The sequence below is a fragment of the Hirundo rustica genome, chromosome 4 (assembly GCF_015227805.2).
Source record: "Hirundo rustica isolate bHirRus1 chromosome 4, bHirRus1.pri.v3, whole genome shotgun sequence".
NCBI lineage: Eukaryota > Metazoa > Chordata > Aves > Passeriformes > Hirundinidae > Hirundo > Hirundo rustica.
Window position 1 is genome coordinate 60842563 of NC_053453.1, and position 13418 is coordinate 60855980.

General features: G+C 42.2%; 1 protein-coding gene across 1 annotated transcript in view; it reads left to right on the forward strand.

Annotated features, from left to right (window-relative positions):
* Nucleotides 1-2795: 2795 nt before the first annotated feature.
* Nucleotides 2796-13418, forward strand: part of MPPED1 (metallophosphoesterase domain containing 1) — a 63292-nt gene continuing 52669 nt past the window's right edge. Inside the window, exon 1 of the mRNA XM_040062105.2 lies at nucleotides 2796-2865. The gene's annotated coding sequence lies outside the window, so the exon portion shown is untranslated. The remainder of the gene's footprint in view (nucleotides 2866-13418) is intronic.

Below are 13418 nucleotides of genomic sequence, written 5' to 3' on the forward strand. Positions count from 1 at the left end.
TCACTTTAGATAAGGGGATAATTTTCTCCCCTGTCAGTTGAAATTAATTTTTGTCTGTTGCTACCTAAGTGCCCACACAGAGCATTTTCTGTCTTCAAAACTAATAATTCAAAAATGAGCTATATAGGCCCTTCCACCTTGAAGTAACTATCTGGACAACCAAAGGTAACTAGAGGTCCTTTGCTTCATTATGCCAGAATCTGGTGAAAATCCCTACAAATACTCTCCTTGCTGGACAACATTATTCCATAATATCTTCCCCAAAAATTTATTATGAAAAAAAAAATAACAATCAGGCAACATTTTGTTGAAATTTTGTCTGCACCTCTTCAATTGACACAAATGTTTACTGCTCCTGCGCTTTGGAAGGTGACGCCACCAACCTGACTGAAGGCCTTGGCTAAGCAGATGGAACAGGATGGAACTGATGCAGGAAAGCGAATTTTGAGAGCCGCAGCTTCTTCTGCAGGCAGGGTGAATATCTTCTTTGTTTCAATCCATTTGAGTAGTTCAGTTAAGGACTATTAAAGCTGAAAAATCAACATTGGAGAAGGAAAAGTAAGATTGCCTATTTTCCTCTGTCAATCTGCAGCTAAACCCAAGTGTGAGAGGATAAGATCTACCTTCTCTAAGATTGTCAAAGCCATGGCTACCAGAAGCTTCCAATTTAATTTTCCTTCTACAGGCCATTATTTCAGTTATTTCATAAAATATTTTAAAATGCAAAGATACTTTTGAAACGCATCAAGCATATTTAAGATAGTTTTAATGAAGAATTTTAAATGACCTCAAATAAATTTTAATTGAATGTCAGCTTTCATACAAAGAGAACTTGATGCAAATCGTAAATAACTAAAAACATCAAATACTATTCACCATTTTGTAACAAGAGGGTGAGAAATTAGTTTTTTAATAAAATATTTTAAACTTAAACCAGATGTATTTAGCACGTGTAGACATGTTAACTCTATAGATACAATGTTAACTCTCAGTTGAAAAATCAAAATATCCAGATCTGCTAATACTGTTCAGGTGATTTCTGTTTACTCATTCACCAAACAAGAAAAATCCATTTCTCATACAAAAGACAACTAAAATTTAAAAAGTGAAAAGAAGATCTAAATTAGAAATATCAAATCTTTCTGCTTGTTCTTTTAAAGTATAGTTGAAATAAAGGATTTGCATCCAGCCACCCGTGCCTCACCTGGAATATTTAATCGACAATTTTTAATTTTACAGACAAAAATAAATAAGAACAACGCTTAGCACATTTGCTTTTTTTCTTCCTTTTTTTCTTCCTTTTTTTTTTTTTTTTTTTTTTTTTTTTTTTGTTAAGTAGGAATTCATTACTCATATTTCCCATGGGGAAACCACACAGCCTCAAGATTTCCAAAAAAAGGTGCCTGTAATTACTTTTCTAAGCTTATATTCATGCATCTGAATAAGTGAATGGATTGTATTTTCTGCACCTTCTAATAGGTCCCAACCATTAGGCCGATCAAAAATGTCTCAAGCACATTTATATTGTTGCAAAACCGCTGACACGTCAAAGTGCAAACTTTCGAGATAAATACAGGAGTTTTGCCAGCAATGGGAGCTGTGGGGGAAGGTTTCCAGTCCAGATTTGGGGTTCTGAGCCTCTGCCCAGAGCACAGGGGGGTTCCCCTGCCCCGGGCAGAGCCCGAGTGCGAGTTTGGCTCTGCTCGGTCATGCAGGACCGTGTGTGGGGCTCGATGGCTTCTTCGATTTCCTCCAGAACATTTCCCACGGCTGTCTATTTCATCCTGACCGGGAAGAAATGAGCCAGGGTACAATTTTCCTGTCCAGGATGGGCATTTCCCAGCTCGGGATTTTCGGACTGCTGTTTGATGAGCAGTAAGTCACCATGTGCACCAAACCTACATGTAATTCCACTAATTGTTGCTGGATATCCAGCACGCTTTCTTGCCTAGCAGGCGATACGGGAAACACGCGAGCAGGAATTAAATTTATTCTTGTAAGGATCTGAATTTTTTTCGTTTGAGACTCTCTCTGCAGTTGTGCAGTAAAGCTCCTTACATGTAATTTGCCTCTCCTCAATGCATGCATTTAACTCTCCTGCTCTCTACTCATAATATCATAGGAGCGTAATATTATATATTTATGATTCTACGATGGCCTGATTTCGAAGCAGAGGGAAGCTGTGCCTGCTCGGTGCCTCTGAGAAATACACCAGGCGCTGTCGGGGAAGGGACATTCCCCCGGTCACCCCCGCGAAGAACATCCCCCCGTACCCCTCCGGGACCGGACCTCCGGAGTCCCCCCGGCGCCCTTCTCGCCCACCACCACCTGCGCTGCCGAAGGGACGGGCAGCGGCTCTCCTGGCCGGAGAATCCCCCCCGCAGCCCCTCCGCCAAACTTCCCCCTGACCGCCGCGGGAAGGAGACGGACGACCGGCACCCCCCATCCCCCCAAAAGGCCGGCGCGGAGTTCCTGCCTCCCGACGGCACACACACGCTCCCCGAGGATGCCGCCCCGGGCCGCGCAGCCCCTCGGCGGGGCCGGGGCACGCAGCCTCCCCTCCCGCCGGAGGCGGCCCCGCGCCGCCCCCGCTGCCCCGCGGCGGGAGGGGACAGCCCGCGCTCCGCCGCGCAGCGCGGCCGCGGCCACCCGGCACCGGGGCCATGCGGCGCCGCGGCCCCGGCGCTGCACCGCTCCGGCCGGGCGGGGAGGAGGCAGGGCCGGCGGTGGGGGATTCCTGGCCCCCCAAAGGAGGTGGGGGAGGCGGGGGAGGGGAGGCGGGGGGGAGGGGAGGCTGAGCTCCCGGAGAAGGAGAGGATAGCTCGCACAAAATCCTGCGTCCTCAAACCAGCCCCGGCGGGCAGGGTACGTATTTGGGGTGTGGGGGGGCGTGTGGGGGGGTGTGCTCCCCGGCCCGCTGCCCCCGCAGGGATGGGGGTCGGGGCCGGGGTCCCGGCGAGCTGCCCCGGGAGGGAGGATCTCGCGCAGGGCCCGTTCCCGGTGCGGGATCGGTGGAAGGCGGTGAGGTTCGACCGCCTCCCCCGGCTGGGGACCGAGGAGACGGGGGGGGATGGGTCCGCCTGTGTTGCCGTGCGAGGGTCTGAAACCCCCCCCCAGCCGCACCCCCCACCTACCCACCCCCAAGCGCGTCAGGGCTTTGCTTCTTCCAACCAAGCTTCCCCTTGGCTTCTTGGAAAAAAAAAAAAAAAAATTATATATATATATACACACATATATATGTATGTAATATCTATGCCCCAAAGCCAGAGAGAGTGAGGCGGGCGGCGGGGGGGGCGAGGGGGGGAAGGGCTTTTCTGAGGATCGGGAGAGAGGCGGAGGGAGAGGCGCCGGGAGCCTCGCAGCATCCCGTGCCCCGGCCCCGCGGCGCTGCTGCCGCCGGCCGTGCGGAGCGGGGCGGGAGCAAGGTAAGGGCTGGCACCGCGACCCGGGGACCCTGCCTGCCCCTCGGGGGCTGCTCTCCCCGGCCCTGCCAGCGCTCGCTGCCGAGGGCAGGAGCCGCTGCCCCGCCGCGCCCCGCCGCCGCCCAGCCGGGAAGTTACTTTGTTCGCGGAGTTCCGCGGAGGCCGGGCTGGGACCCCCGGCCGCCCCGGCCGCTTGTCCCTCGCATCCCCCCCGCCGTGCTCGGTGTCACCAGCCAACACCTCGAAGGAAGCCCCCGTGGAAAAGCCGTGCGCGCCTTGCCCGATAGTTTCCCCTCTCAAAGCCGAGGGAAGGGGTGATGGAAGAGGAAGAACTTCCCTTTGTCGTAGGAGAGGAATAAGTGACCTCCAAAGTTTTGTTCCGGGAGGAAACCGCTCGATAAGTTTGGTAGGATTCATGCCGGTTTAATTTATTGCGCGGTTATTTGGTATCCAGTACGGCCTTAAGCAGTAGAGCAGACCGAAAAAAAAAAAAAAAAAAAAAAAAAAAAAAAAAAAAAAAAAAAAAAAAAAAAAAAAAAAAAGATTGAGGATGTTTAGGTAGAGATTTCAGCTTTTTTCATTGCTTTCTTAGGATTAGCGTTTTCTCTCTCGCACTTTCAGGTGGGTAGTGTGGAATACGTTTATAAATGAGTGTGCTTGTCCGTGGGTAACACAGAGGGTGCGGGTGGGAAACGTGAAGAAACTGGGCAGATTTTAAACGTTCCTTTCTCTTTGGTGGAAGATCAATAATTGAAGATTCCTGCTTGCACAGTCTGTACCTTGACAATATTTTCATGGGGAGATCTGCTGATAATGTATGGTATTGATAGCCATTTCTACTTGAGTTTGATGAATTTCATGGTTAATTTAGACTAGTGTAAAGGAGCTTTGGATATTCTGGATAAATTGATAACTAGGCATCATTATTAAACTTTGCGATTCGCTCGTGATTAACTCTGTTTTTCTAAGGTAGATATTTAAAATGCAAGGCTACATTTTAAAAGTGTATATCTGAAATCTGACTGCCAAAATATCATGCATCTTTCTGAGAAGACCAGTTATGGAGTCATTGTAAAGCGGCAATCTGTGTTGCACCTATTCGTAATAAACAGTTTCGTGATGCCAGACATTGTAAATTCTCTGGTAGTGTACTACAAAAATGGGGGGGCACACGACTGATTTCTATTTGTATATGAATTTCTTTGAAATTATTAAATATAGTTGTCTTCCCATGTATGATACGTATGTGAACTGATTAATATTAGTTACTACCCATGAAATTTCAGTGGTATGTTTAAACAGTTTTAGCTTGGCTCTCGAGATTTGTTTCATTGTCTCAAGCTATCCGAGACATAACAAATCTTTAAAATTCCTTGCTTGTACATTATCCCATCTATCTGCTTTCTTCTCTTCTTGATCTTCTGTGGTATAATTCAAAGCAGAGTAACTGCAGAGAATACCTGTATGTGTTCCTGTGAAGTGAAACGCCCGTTTTAAGGATGCGCAAATGTTCTTGGTGGACAAGAGCCATCCCCTCATGCCCTGTATGGAAACCTTCTGGGCTGCTATTAACAAGAGACTTGCTTTGGTGTTAGTTTGTGATGCCAAACAACAAACATTAGAGAATGCAATGATAAAGCTGGTGCTCTGATCTTTGTTTAAACAGGTCATGGTTTTTATTTAATGCTGCATGCTCATTATGGGAACTGTCAGCGGGAATGTAAAGCAGACTGGAGTTCTGATCTGGCATACATTCATAGATGACTCTGACATTGACGCTTCTGCTTCTTCAGTGAATGGTTCATAGAATATAGTGTTGTTTGTGATTGTATTTATTTAATTGAATGTACTATATGAAATCAGAAGAAAACCTCTAGATTAATGTCCTCCTAGGAACTAAATATGTTCAGATCTGCTGCCTCAGGTGCCGTCCTCCTGACCTGAAGAGTTATACAGAAGTGGACTTTTCTATTTAGTAGAACGAGTAGAAGTGTATAAATCATAGATCATTGGTTTTTAAGTCAGGCAGAGTTCTGCCACTGAATTACAAGGCAGGAGACTCAAATCCCCTGAAACCAGGTAACTGCTTAGTCAATTACTCAGTCAGTTTCTTTTTTTCAGACATATGGAAACAATATCAAATACTAATTAGGAAGTGCATTCATAATTGAGAATTTTAATGCTTTTCATCCATGAGAACATTTTTCATCTCAGTTGGTTAATAAACATAATAAAAATAATTCAGAGCAGTCCATTTGATCCTTGCTGAATCTTGTTTTGAAGAATTCATATGGGATGTGCAAGGTAAGCTGAAGGAAGAGCCTTATCACATGTTTAGTTACATGAAGGAATATTAGAATATTGCAACATATAGTAGGAGCTTTCGAAATAAGACTCAGTGTAGCACTGGAAACTTTTAATTTGAGTGGTCTGGATCATACACCAGTTTTGGTTCTGTGATTATTTTCCATAGGTCAATTTCATCTGTCCGAGAGCGTCTAAGAGCAAAATGCTCTCTAATTATTATTTCTAACTTGAAACAAATACTTCATTTTAAGTCCTAGCTATTCAAAGTTGTGTTTCAAAATATAAACAAAGTTGGTAATGTATAGAAATACAACATAAGAGAGTTTTTAAGGTGTCAGGATTGTTATCCTTTAACTTCCCATTAGAAAATAATCTCTTCAGTCAATGCAATTACAAATAAAATAGCATGAGAATGTGATACTTGGGCAAGGTTGCAGAGTGACAGTCCCTGCTAAGATCTATTGCAAAAAGTGGCAGAGCTGTTACAGTACTGGCTGTTCCCCTGCATCTGCAGTAACCACCCCTGGATCTAAAGCAGTTCATTCCTGAGCACTGCTCACTGCTTGACCTCATTGTTGAAACTGTCAACAAGTGTGACAGTTCTGCCGTGCTTTGACAAGGAAGTGGGAATTGTATTAGGATTAACAATTAGCCATCATGATATAAATGCGGCAACTGGCAGTCATAACGGATTTGAGATTCATTACAGTAACCTAAACACAAAATGCTTATAGCATCTTCCATTCAGGCACGATTTAAAATGCTATGGTTTACTATGGGAGTAAAGATTGAGTTCATAATATCATTTAAATATGCTATATTCTGTGTCAGACTAATATTAGTGTAGTAAGGGCTTTACTGATTGAGAGGTGTAATGCAGAAACACATTCCAATTGCAAGTATTAGCCCTCACTTGTTACATATGTCTAATTTGTACATTTCTGCTAAAACTAAGAGTATATCACTTTTCTTTGCAAGCTTACTTTTTATGTGGTTTGTCCTCTTCACCTTTAAATTGAATTCCTCTGCCACGCAGTCAGCCCAGCTTCCCTTATGGCATCGAGGTTCTTGTCATTGAACCAAAGACTGAAGCCAGCAGAGCAGCTGCACAAGTAGCATATGAAGGAGGCTGTTGGTGACTGATATTTTTGATTGTTTTTTTTCTGTGCTTTTCTGAATTGGCTGTTTTGCACAAGCCTCCTTTTTTCGCCTGCTCTCGGAATCGCATCACTTGGCTTAACGCGCTGTGTAACTCCAACACCCTCCCTGAACGCCACTTTATTCCTTATCACCTTTTCCCTCCTCGCGCTGACTCTTATCATATCCCATCTTCTTTCCACTTCTGTCTTTTGTGATGCTAATCTTGCATTATTTTTTCCTTCTCCGTAAAAGAAAATGGAAGGAACGCGGTGTGCTGCCATTGCACCGATCATTCCTGTGCTACATTGTTTTCCACCCATATCCTTTGTTGAGTTTCTGGAGACTGCAGTCTGGGGCAGAGACTGTCGTACAGCAGGGCTGTACAGTGTCCAGCATCATTTGCTGATGGGTTTAACCTGGTCTGTGGACACTCATAACCTATAGTAATAAAAGGATTATTTTGGCTTTGTGGGATAGCCTTTTTCTGCTTCTTTGGTAGAAAAGGAAAACATTTCTACTTGGAGGTTTTCTATGCTGCATTGCTGTTCTGAGTTTTGTCCCTCAACACTTTGTCCCTAATATGAGTGGATTTTGGTAAAAGTTCAAGACACCTTGCCTAATGTAGTGGGGATAAGGTAGATTAGAGCTTAGCTACTGACAGATGTTAACTGTCTTGTACTGTCAATAAGAGTGGCAATAAACGTCAATTTCAACACAAATTAGTGGAAACCTCAGGTCTGTCAACACCAAAAAAAAAAAAAAAATCAGATTTCATGTTGATCAATTAAAACAGAAAGAAAAATAAATTAATTAAAAAAAATACAGCGAGTTAATTTCAGAACTTGGTCATTTTCCTCCCAGATATTTTTACATTTTGATCTCCGCTTACTTTCCATCCTTAAACTACGTAGTTTTATTTTAGCATTTCTTTTTGTGTCACATGAAAATCTTTTCACCAGTGCAAATAAAATGTTTCGAGAGAGTTTTTCAAGCAGCCAGTGAATCAGCTGATGGACAGTGCACAGCTCTGGGGGCCACAGTTCAGGGGCAGCCTTTCTTTATCTCATATGGACCACGTAGTGGGGCTCTTTGTGGATATGACTTCAGGGTAGGAGGAGTGGCTGTTGACTGTTTTTTCCTTACATCAGTCCTGGAGGCAGTACCTGGAAAAATGAAGGTAACAAACCCAGTGACTCCTTCCCTGGATGTGAATCAGATGACTTGAAGGGTTTCAATGGGATAGATGCAGCTAAACGAGGGAGAAGTGGAAACAGCAAAAGTAATATGACAGCGTACTTCATTTTCAAAGTTGTATGTGTAGGAGAAAAAAATGTAGCTGTTAAGGATTTGCTTATTTAGTTTTGTAATTTATCTCCAGGCCTTAGTAGAAAAAAGACACTGATCTCAGAAGTAGTATCACTATAAATATATTTACGTGTGAGCTGTGTTCTACATCCCACCTTTGACATGTGCTGGCACTTTGGCATTTCATTCATCTTGAACTATGGGGATGGATAGGCCACTTTTCTTTTGTGCTCTTGTTCTTTCAAGAGTTGTTAGCATCAGGTTTCTTTCTGAAATCAGATGGGAGTATTGGCAGCAGAAATGAATCCACAGCCGAGCGATGCTGCTGCACGAAAAGGGAAGACCCTATCAATTTATTACACACAAATTCCACTGAAATCAATTTGGATAAAGTGAGTGTTGCAGGCAAGTGGCTTTCACCCAGCAGGGCTTGTACTAGGCTAGGAAATGAAGATGTGGCCAGCTGTCACAAAAGAGTAAAGAAAAAGAACATTCTTCAATTAAAATTGAAACCAAACTGTCTCTTAAATATGTTTCAGTACTTACATAGTCTTCTTCTCAGTTAATAATATTTTGAAAGATCCAGGAGTTGAACCAGGTGACATGCCCAAATTGCAAACTGTAGGATCAAACCCCCACAACCCTAATTTATTCCTGTTGGAATGTCTATGTTTTGTAATTTCCCCACATAACCTGTATTTTTGGCTATTTTCCTTTAGAATGAGTATTCTCATTTGGGGACTTCTAATTTTGCCTGTATGAGTATATACACATGATTTACAGTAACATAACAGATTATGTATTACTGCCAGAGACTAAGGCAAATTTTTTAGAGTGAGGAATGATATTTGTGGCTCTTAGATATTTATTTAAAATTTCCTTCCCTAGAGGTAATTACTTACATAGATTAGATACCTCTGCAGGTATTTCTAGATAACTAAAGGTAGTATTGAGTGAAAATAGTATATTTTTCAGGAAAAAGATTTGGTTTTACTTGGAAAACATATCCATTTAAATATTTCATTGAGATATGACAATGTTTTATATCTTCAGGCACTATCATGTGTAGGATTACAATAATGCATTTAGCCTTGACAAATATTCAGTCTATTTGTAAATCTTAGAGCACCCCAATGTCTAAAATATATTGGATATATGGTAAAGCAAAAGTTTAAAGTGAAAACAAAGCAATATTTTTAGACTGTGTTGAGTTTTCAAATTGAATAAATGAACAGTTTATTTGTATGGATGAGAAATTGATTCAGAAAATGATACTGCTAATGAGCCAAAATAAAACTAAATCTTCATAAACAGAATATTCATTTACTGTATAATTTTGGGAACCAAGTAGGGAAATGAGAAAAAGTAATTTAAAATCATACAATCATTCAAAATAAGACTGACAAAGCAGGTTTCTAAGTGGTAACTCCTTTAAATAAATACAGAGCTGGATTTCTTAGGTAAATGTGTCATTTTTGCATTTTCTGAACTCAGTATCTGTATCTTTTCCTGGATGCCTGGTCAGAACTTTGGTGTACAGTAGGTACAGTATATTTTTGGATGAAAATTCGCAGAAGTGGATGTGACCACATAGTCCCCAAAATCCAAATAATTTATCTATTTTCCTACTTGCTTTGTCCATATAATCTTTTTATTACAGTTAAAGCTCACAAGTACGTTAGTGTTCTTTGTAAAGAAAATTATGAGAGGAATCTGCAACATTTATGTTTGAGAGCAAAGGAAGTAATTTGAAGAAAAAAAATTCAGTCTAGAATTTTCTCATATTATATGTGACAGGTCATTTTAACCTGCAAAGGAGAACAATGATGTGTATTTTAGAAAGGTGAGAAAAAACTTGGGGGGTTTTGTTGCCTTTTATTTTTTTCCTAATGCAGGTTAAGGTGATTGGAATTAGAGAGAAATAAGAGGTTTTGTTTAAGTAACTGTTTCTTTTTTTTCCCATGTTGGAAATCAGATTGCTCAGTGCCCGGTAGGTCTGCAGTTAACAAATATGTGAAATATGTGATGAGGCACTGAAGTATTCACTGACAAGTGAAATAGGAGATTCTAAACAGAAGAGAACAAAGAGAGAAGGGGTTTGAGGCTTACAGGTAATTCAGAATTACTGGTTTTGCTTATATGCATGGAAATAGCTATGACTTCCAGGGAAAAGATATGGTCGCAGAACAGTTTTTGATAACAGTTTTCAAATTTAGATTTGCTGGCACAGAAAACCACCTCAGACATTTTCTAGAAAGGCTTAGAAGTGCATACTTAGTTTTATTTGTTTATTTTTCAAAATGCAATGGGAAATGTTCCTATCTCCAACAAATCCCCTTCATTTAGGAATCCTAATAATTCCATCAGTAGAAATGTGCATGATCAAACCTAAAATCCACAAGTGTCTCCATGACATTTGACTGTACTGCCTTCCCTTTAAAGTCCTCCTTTGTCAGGTGAGCACACCAGGCTCAGTGGTTTTACTTTCCTGGGACCTGCATTCTGTTTCAAAAGAAGAGGAGGAAGAGGAGAGTGTATCTCTCTGGAAAGGCTTTCATCAGCAGCATGATTTCCCTGGCTCATCCTTTCTCACAGAATAATGCCTTTTCAGGGTTATTTCAATATTCATTTTCCAGAGGCAGAACTGAAGATAGCAGACTGCTTCCATTGATTGGCCTCTATCTGAACTGTCTGAAATGGGCATTTTAGCAAAAACCCTCCATATTTTCAGCCTGTTTCTCCGAGTAAGTGGTTGCTTGTCTAGTCTCAGTATGTTCACTCACTGGTGGTCTGTTTGTAACAAGCATTTTTCAGGAGGTTAAAGCGAAAGCAGGAATTTGTGATAGTGAAGCTGGTGGTTGTAAAAATGTTACTGTGGCAATTCAGGCCATTGATGCAGAGTACTCTGTAGTGATTTTTGGGGGTTTAAATAGACTTCCCCATGTAAGGCATGATCTGACGGCTTATGAGGGGCACTGTAGTACAGGGAAGACCTGGGCCCTTGTAAGAGCTTTTGAAAGAGTTTCGGGTTAGCAGTGTCCACAATTTGCACGAGAAGCAAGTGTGTCACGGTGTAGCCTATTACAAACTCTCACACTTCTCTTTAAGGTGCTCTACTGCTCTTGTCTTACTGGCTTTCCCTTAAAAACTACAGCTTTGTTGTTATATAGCTGCATGGAAATGCCTCTTTTGTTTATTTTTTTTTAATACTACATTTTGTTATTTCATTGCCTCCCCAAACCCCAGCTTGTCAGGCTGGCTGAGAAAAATGAGCGTATTTTCTGTAGCTTGTCTTTGCCCCTGACCTTGGTACTGCCTAGAGTCCCAGCATTTTCTTCTTTCTTTGTCTCACTGGTGGTGGAAAAATCTGGCAACTGCCCCGTTCAGCTTCTTGCTGGGATGTGCTACAATCACATTGTGCTTCTTAACCTCCAGATGTTTGCAACTTAACAAAGTTCATTCCCCAACAAAGAACATCTTTATCATTTTCTCCCAATCCACTACTTAAAAAAAAAAAAAAAATTATCATCAATATTTTATCTTGGTTTCTTCTAATTATTATTTCAGTGATATCTTCTTGAACCATGTTGCTTCAAGTCTGGATTCGTATTTTGTGCTGCTGGAATTATTTTCAAGAACTGTCAGTGCTGTTTTTAGACTTGTGACAAAGGGTGGATGATGGAGAGAACAGTGGGGTCAGTGGAGTGAGATATGGGGAGAGACAGTGGACGTGAGAGTGAACCTAGAATAAAGCAAAATCTATGAGTGGAGAAGTGAGACATGGGTGTGGGAAAAAAAAAAAACCCAAAGATAAATAGGATACATAAAAAGGCTGGGAACTTCATGTAGATGGGGAAATATTTATGCTGGTGAGGTATGATACCAGAAATTTCAGGCAGAACAAGTAAAAAAAAAAAAGACCTTAATACAAAGATTTATTTGAGGACCTCATAAAGTACTTAAATATCTCTGAGTAGTCCTACCTGCCTAGTCCAGTAATTCTTTAGGAGAGGTCTTTCAATCCTCACAGTTTATGACCTGATGTGAAGCCTTCTGAAGGCTGGAGCAGTGTCCATTGCACACAGTGGACTTTGGGGCCCATTTGAACACATGCTGGAGAAAACAGCAGGAAAATAATGTACTGAAAGCATTCCTGCCTTCAGGAAGAAGATGGCTTAGCTGATTTAATAGCTTTTTCTCAGTTTGTGATTCCAACAGCCAGGTTTGTGATATTTATTTTAGTATTCATGTTCTTGCAGTCCTTTTTACATTTCTCTGTTTTTCCCTGGCAGACATCCCGCAGCTCCATAAGTCTGGGGGAAGAGGATGGTTAGCATCTTGTTGCTGTGGGGATTTGAGTCTTAACTCTCTGTGTTGGTAGTGCCGGGCATATAATTTTAAAACTTGCATGCTACAGCAGCAGTTAATTATTTCCCTGCTGCATTTTATACTGGGGTTTGGGAAAGCAATACAGTTTAGAATTTTAAAAGAAAGAAAAAGTTACAATTTGGGGGACTATTGGAAATGGAAGCAGAAAGATGGGAGTAATGGGTGTCAGTCTGGTTATCAGTCAAGCTGGAAGGAGACAGCTTGTTCTGTCGAACACCAAGAGTGTCAGTAGTCAGCCAATCACTTATGCAGGAAGAAAACCATAGACTGAAAGGTAAGGTTCAAAGACATCTGCGTATGTTTCTGAAATGAGCTTGAAATCAGCTTGCTATTGAATTATGTTTACTGATCCTGTGTGTTACATAGATGATTTCTGTTTAGCACAGGGCATTTCTATGACTGCTGTTCTTCCCTTCCCTTCCCTTCCCTTCCCTTCCCTTCCCTTCCCTTCCCTTCCCTTCCCTTCCCTTCCCTTCCCTTCCCTTCCCTTCCCTTCCCTTCCCTTCCCTTCCCTTCCCTTCCCTTCCCTTCCCTTCCCTTCCCTTCCCTTCCCTTCCCTTCCCTTCCCTTCCCTTCCCTTCCCTTCCCTTCCCTTCCCTTCCCTTCCCTTCCCTTCCCTTCCCTTCCCTTCCCTTCCCTTCCCTTCCCTTCCCTTCCCTTCCCTTCCCTTCCCTTCCCTTCCCTTCCCTTCCCTTCCCTTCCCTTCCCTTCCCTTCCCTTCTTTTTATGGTTTTTGTGTGTCCAGAGTTGGCAGTGAGTGACTGTCACTGAGCAGAAGGCTCAAGATGCTGTTACATTTTTTCCCTTTTTTTTTTCTTACATCAAACGAAATAGGTTGTCTTCCCAATTTTTCAC